Consider the following 7,183-nt stretch of genomic DNA (forward strand, 5'->3'; position numbering starts at 1 on the left):
ATGAAGAGCTTCAAAAGGTGTCAAAACTATGAGGAGTATGAAACGGTCTGAAAAATAGGAGGAGCATGAAGCGGTGTTCACAAACATTACGAGCCAGAAAAGGTGTGAAAAATATGAAGAGCTTCAAAAGGTGTCAAAAATATGAGGAGCATGAAACGGTCTGAAAAATAGGAAGAGCATGAAGCCGTGTTCAAAAACATGAAGAGCCTGAAATGGTGTGAAAATCATGAAGAGCCTAAAAGGTGTGAAAAATATGAAAACTTCAATAGATGTCTCAAATATGAGGAGCATGAAAGGGTCTGAAAAATTGGAGGATCATGAGGCGGTGTTGAAAAACATGAAGAGCATGAAAAGATGTGAAAAATATGAAGAGCTTCAAAAGGTGTCAGAAATATGGTAGCATGAAACGGTCTGAAAAATAGGAGGAAAATGAAGCGGTGTTGAAAACCATGAAGAGCCTGAAAAGGTGAGAAAAATATGAAGAGCTTCCAAACGTGTCAAAAATATGAGAAGCATGAAACGGTCTGAAAAATAGGAGCTTCATGAAACGGTGTTCAAAACCTGAAGAGCCAGAAAAGGTGTGAAAAATATGAAGAGCCTCAAAAGGTTTGAAAATTATGAAGAGCTTCAAAAGCTGTCAAAAATGAGATGAGCATGAAACGGTCTGAAAAATAGGAGGGGCATGAAGTTGTGTTGAAAAACATGAAGAGCCTGAAAAGGGGTGAAAAATATGAAGAGCTTCAAAAGGTGTCAAAAATATGTGGAGCATGAAACGGTCTGAAATATAGGAGGAGCATGAAACGGTGTTCAAAAAAATGAAGAGCCTGAAAAGGTGTGAAAAATATGAAGAGCTTCAAAAGGTGTCAAAATATGAGGAGCATGAAACGGTCTGAAAAATAGGAGGAGCATGAAGCGGTGTTCAAAAACATGAAGAGCCTGAAAAGGTGTGAAATATATGAAGAGCCTCAAAACGCGTCAAAAATATGAGAAGCATGAAATGGTTGAAAAATAGGAGGAGCAGGAAACCGTGTTCAAAAGTATGAAGAGCCTGAAAAGGTGTGAAAAATTTGAAGTGCTTCAAAAGGTGTGAAAATTAGGAGGAGCATGAAGCGGTGTTCCAAAACATGAAGAGCCTTAAAAGGTGTGAAAAATATGAACAACTTCAAAAGGTGTCAAAAATTAGATGAGCATGAAACGGTCTGAAAAATCGGAGGAGCATGAAGTGGGGTTGAAAATCACGAAGAGCCTGAAAAGGTGTGTAAAATATGAAGAGCTTCAAAAGGAGTAAAAGACTTGAGGAGCATGAAACCGTCTGAATTATAGGAGGAGCATGAAACGGTGTTGAAAAACATGAAGAGCCTCAAAAGGTGTGAAAAATATGAAGAGCCTCAAAAGGTGTCAAAAATATGAAGAGCTTCAAAAAGTGTGACAAATGAGATGAGCATGAAATGGTCTGAAAAAGGAGGAGCATGAAGTGGTGTTGAAAAACATGAAGAGCCTGAAAAGGTGTAAAATATATGAAGAGATTCAAAAGGTGTCAAAAATATGAGGAGCTTGAAATGGTCTGAAAAATTGGAGGATCATGATGCGGTGTTGAAAAACATGAAGAGCCTGAAAAGTTGTGAAAAATATGAAGAGCTTCAAAGGTGTCAAAAATGGGAGGAGTATGAAACGGTCTGAAAAATAGGAGGAGCATGAAATCGTGTTCCAAAACATGAAGAGCCTGAAAAGGTGTGAAAAATATGAAGAGCTTCAAAATGTGTGAAATACATGAGGAGCATGAAACGGTCGGAAAAGGAGGAGGAGCATGAAGCCGTGTTCAAAATCATGAAGAGCCTAAAAACGTGTGAAAAATATGAAGAGCTTCAAAAGGTGTGAAAAATAGAGGAAGCATGAAGCTGTGTTGAAAAACATGAAGAGCCTGAAAAAGTGTAAAATATATGAAGAGCTTCAAAAGGTGTCAAAAATTAGATTAGCATTAAACGGTCTGAAAAATAGGAGGAACATGAAGTGGTGTTGAAAAACATGAAGAGCCTGAAAAAGTGTAAAATATATGAAGAGCTTCAAAAGGTGTTAAAAATAGGAGGAGCATGAAGCGGTGTTCAAAAACATGAAGAGCCTGAAAATGTGTGTAAAATATGAAGAGCTTCAAAACGTGTCAAAAATATGAGGAGCATGAAACGGTCTGAAATATAGGTGGATCAAGAAGCGGTGTTGAAAAACATGAAGAGCGTGAAAACGTGTGAAAAATATGAAGAGGTTCAAAAGGTGTGAAAAATATGAAGAGCTTAAAATGGTGTCAAAAATGAGATGAGCATGATACGGTCTGAAAAATAGGAGCAGCATGAAACGGTGTACAAAAACATGAAGAGTGTGCAAAGGTGTGAAAAATATAAAGAGCTTCAAAAGCTGTGAAATACATGCGGAGCATGAAACGGTCTGAAAAATAGGAGGAGCATGAAAAGGTGTTCAAAAATAAGAAAGCCTGAAAAGGTGAGAAAAATATGAAGAGCTTCAAAAGGAGTGAAAGACTTGAGGAGCATGAAACCGTCTGAATTATAGGAGGAGCATGAAACGGTGTTGAAAAAACATGAAGAGCCTCAAAAGGTGTGAAAAATATGAAGAGCTCAAAAGGTGTCCAAAATATGAAGAGTTTCAAAAAGTGTGACAAATGAGATGAGCATGAAATGGTCTGAAAAAGGAGGAGCATGAAGTGGTGTTGAAAAACATGAAAAGCCTGAAAAGGTGTAAAATATAATAAGAGATTCAAAAGGTGTCAAAAATATGAGGAGCTTGAAATGGTCTGAAAAATTGGAGGATCATGAAGCGGTGTTGAAAAACATGAAGAGCCTGAAAAGGTGTTAAAAATATGAAGAGCTTCAAAAGTTGTCAAAAATATGAGGAGCATGAAACGATCTGAAAAATAGGAGGAGCATGAAGCGGTGTTCACAAACATTACGAGCCAGAATAGGTGTGAAAAATATGAAGAGCTTCAAAAGGTGTCAAAAATATGAGGAGCATGAAACGGTCTGAAAAATAGGAAGAGCATGAAGCCGTGTTCAAAAACATGAAGAGCCTGAAATGGTGTGAAAATCATGAAGAGCCTAAAAGGTGTGAAAAATATGAAAAGCTTCAATAGATGTCTCAAATATGAGGAGCATGAAACGGTCTGAAAAATTGGAGGATCATGAAGCGGTGTTGAAAAACATGAAGAGCATGAAAAGATGTGAAACATATGAAGAGCTTCAAAAGGTGTCAAAAATATGGGAGCATGAAACGGTCTGAAAAATAGGAGGAAAATGAAGCGGTGTTGAAAACCATGAAGAGCCTGAAAAGGTGAGAAAAATATGAAGAGCTTCAAAATGTTTGAAAAATATGAAGAACCTGAAAAGGTGTCAAAAATGAGATGACCATGAAACTGTCTGAAAAATAGGAGGAGCATGAAGCGGTGTTGAAATACATGAAGAGCCTGAAAAGGTGAGAAAAATATGAAGAGCTTCAAAATGTTTGAAAAATATGAAGAACCTGAAAAGGAGTCAAAAATGAGATGAGCATGAAACGGTCTGAAAAATAGGAGGAGCATGAAATGGTGTTGAAATACATGAAGAGCCTGAAAATGTGTGAAAAATATGAAGAGCTTCAAAACGTGTCAAAAATATGAGAAGCATGAAACGGTCTGAAAAATAGGAGCAGCATGAAGAGCTGTTCAAAAACATGAAGAGCCTGAAAAGGTGTGAAAAATATGAAGAGCTTCAAAATGTGTGAAAAATATGAACACTTTCAAAAAGTGTCAAAAATGAGATGAGCATGAAGCGGTCTGAAAAATGGTGGAGCATGAAGTGTTGTTGAAAAACATGAAGAGCCTGAAAAGGTATGAAAAATATGAAGAGCTTCAAAAGGAGTGAAAGACTTGAGGAGCATGAAACCTTCTGAATTATAGGAGGAGCATGAAACGGAGTTGAAAAACATGAAGAGCCTCAAAAGGTGTGAAAAATATGAAGAGCTCAAAAGGTGTCAAAAATATGAAGAGCTTCAAAAAGTGTGACAAATGAGATGAGCATGAAATGGTCTGAAAAATGAGGATCATGAAGCGGTGTTGAAAAACATGAAGAGACTGAAAAGTTGTGAAAAATATGAAGAGCTTCAAAGGTGTCAAAAATGTGAGGAGCATGAAACGGTCTGAAAAATAGGAGGAGCATGAAATCGTGTTCAAAAACATGAAGAGCCTAAACACGTGTGAAAAATATGAAGAGCTTCAAAAGGTGTGAAAAATAGGAGAAGCATGAAGCGGTGTTAAAAAATACGAAGAGCCTGAAAACGTGTGAAAAACATGAAGAGCTTCAAAAGGTGTGAAAAATATGAACAGCTTCAAAACGTGTCAAAAATGAGATGAGCATGAAGCGGTCTCAAAAATGGTGGAGCATGAAGTGTTGTTGAAAAACATGAAGAGCCTGAAATCGCGTGAAAAATACGAAGAGCTTCAAAAGGTGTGAAATACATGAGGAGCATTAATCGGTCTGAAAAATAGGAGTAGCATGAAGCGGTGTTGAAAAACATGAAGAGCCTGAAAAGGAGTGAAAAATATGAAGAGCTTCAAAAGGTGTGAAATATATGAAGAGCTTCAACAGGTTTCAAAAATATGAGGAGCATGAAACGGTCTGAAAAATAGGAGGAGCATGAAGCGGTGTTCAAAACATGAAGAGCCTGAAAAAGTGTGAAAAATATGAAGAGCTTCAAAAGGTTTGAAAAATATGAAGAGCCTGAAAAGGTGTCAAAAATGAGATGAGCATGAAACGGTCTGAAAAATAGGAGGAGCATGAAGCGGTGTTCTAAACATGAAAAGCCTGAAAAAGTGTGAAAAATATGAAGAGGTTCACTGGTTTGAAAAATAAGAAGAGCCTGAAAAGGTGTGAAAATTGACATGAGCATGAAACGGTCTGAAAAATAGGAAGAGCATGAAGAGGTGTTCAAAAACATGTACAGCCTGACAAGCTGTGAAAAATATGAAGAGCTTCAAAAGGTGTCAAAAATATGAGGAGCATGAAACGGTCTGAAAAATAGGAGGAGCATGAAGTGGTGTTGAAATACATGAAGAGCCTGAAAATGTGTGAAAAATATGAAGAGCTTCAAAACGTGTCAAAATTATGAGAAGCATGAAACGGGCTGAAAAATAGGAGCAGCATGAAGAGCTGTTCAAAAATATGAAGAGACTGAAAAGGTGTGTAAAATATGAAGAGCTTCAAAAGGAGTGAAATACATGAGGAGCATGAAACCGTCTGAATTATAGGAGGAGCATGAAGCGATGTTCATAAACATGAAGAGCCTGAAAAGGTGTGAAATATATGAAGAGCTTCAAAAGGTGTGAAAAATATGAAGAGCTTCAAAAGCTTTCAAAAATGAGATGAGCATGAAACGGTCTGAAAAATAGGAGGAGCATGAAGCGGTGTTGAAAAACATGAAGAGACTAAAAACGTGTGAAATATATGAAGAGCTTCAAAAAGTGTGAAAAATATGAAGAGCTTCAAAAGGTGTGAAATTCATGAGGAGCATGAAACGGTCTGAAATATAGGAGGAGCCTAAAGCGGTGTTGAAAAACATGAGGAACCTGAAAAGGTGTGAAAAATATGAAGAGCTTCAAAAGGTGTGAAAAATATGAGGAGTATGAAACGGTCTGAAAAATAGGAGGAGCATGAAGCCGTGTTGAAAAACATGAAGAGCCTGAAAGGGTGTAACAAATATGAAGAGCTTCAGAAGGTGTCAAAAATGAGATGAGCATGAAACGGTCTGAAAAATAGGAGGAGCATGAAGTGGTGTTGAAATACATGAAGATCTTGAAAATGTGTGAAAAATATGAAGAGCTTCAAAACGTGTCAAAAATATGAGAAGCATGAAACGGTCTGAAAAATAGGAGCAGCATGAAGAGCTGTTCAAAAACATGAAGAGCCTGAAAAGGTGTGAAAAATATGAAGAGCTTCAAAAGGTGTGAAAAATAGGAGGAACATGAAGCGGTGTTGAAAAACATGAAGAGCCTGAAAACGTGTGAAAAATATGAAGAGCTTCAAAAGGTGTGAAAAATATGAACACTTTCAAAAAGTGTCAAAAATGAGAAGAGCATGAAGCAGTCTGAAAAATGGTGGAGCATGAAGTGTTGTTGAAAAACATGAAGAGCCTGAAATCGTGTGAAAAATATGAAGAGCTTCAAAAGGTGTGAAATACATGAGGAGCATTAATTGGTCTCAAAAATAGGAGTAGCATGAAGCGGTGTTGAAAAACATGAAGAGCCTGAAAAGGTGTGAAAAATATGAAGAGCTACGAAAGGTGTGAAGTACAGGAGGAGCATTAAACGGTCTGAAAAATAGGAGGAGCATGAAGCGGTGTTGAAAAACATGAAGAGTCTGAAAAGGTATGAAAAATATGAAGAGCTTCAAAAGGTGTGAAAAATACGAAGAGCATGAAGAGGTGTTCAAAAACATGAAAAGCCTGAAATGTTGTAAAAAATATGAAAAGCTTCAAAAGGTGTCAAAAATATGAGGAGCATGAAACGGTCTGAAAAACCGGAGGAGCATGAAGCGGTGTTCAAAAACATGAAGAGCCTGAAAAGGTGTGAAAAATATGAAGAGCTTCAAAACGTGTCAAATATATGAGGAGCATGAAACTGTCTGAAAAATAGGAGGAGCATGATGCGGTGTTGAAAAATATGAAGAGCTTCAAAAGGAGTCAAAAATGAGATGACCATGAAACGGTCTGAGAAATAGAAGGAGCATGAAGTTCTTTTCAAAAAAATGAAGAACCTGAAAAGGTGTGAAGTATATGAAGATTTCAAAAGGTGTCAAAAATATGAGGAGCATGAAACGGTCTGAAAAATAGGAGGAGCATGAAGTCATGTTGAAAAACATGAAGAGCCTGAAAATGTGTGAAAAATACGAAGAGCTTCAAAAGGTGTCACAAATATGAGGAGCATGAAACGGTCTGAAATATATGAGGAGCATGAAGCGGTGTTCAAAAACATGAAGAGCCTGAAAAGGCGTGAAAAATTTGAAGAGCTTCAAAAATGTGAAAAATATGAAGAGCTTCAAAAGGAGTGAAATATATGAAGATCTTCAAAAGGTGTCAAAAATTAGATGAGCATGAAACGGTCTGAAAAATAGGAGGAGCATGAAGTGGTGTTCAAAAATTTGAAGAG

Source organism: Dama dama, unplaced genomic scaffold (genome assembly GCF_033118175.1).
Source record: "Dama dama isolate Ldn47 unplaced genomic scaffold, ASM3311817v1 ptg000096l, whole genome shotgun sequence".
In the NCBI taxonomy this organism is placed as follows: Eukaryota; Metazoa; Chordata; class Mammalia; order Artiodactyla; family Cervidae; genus Dama; species Dama dama.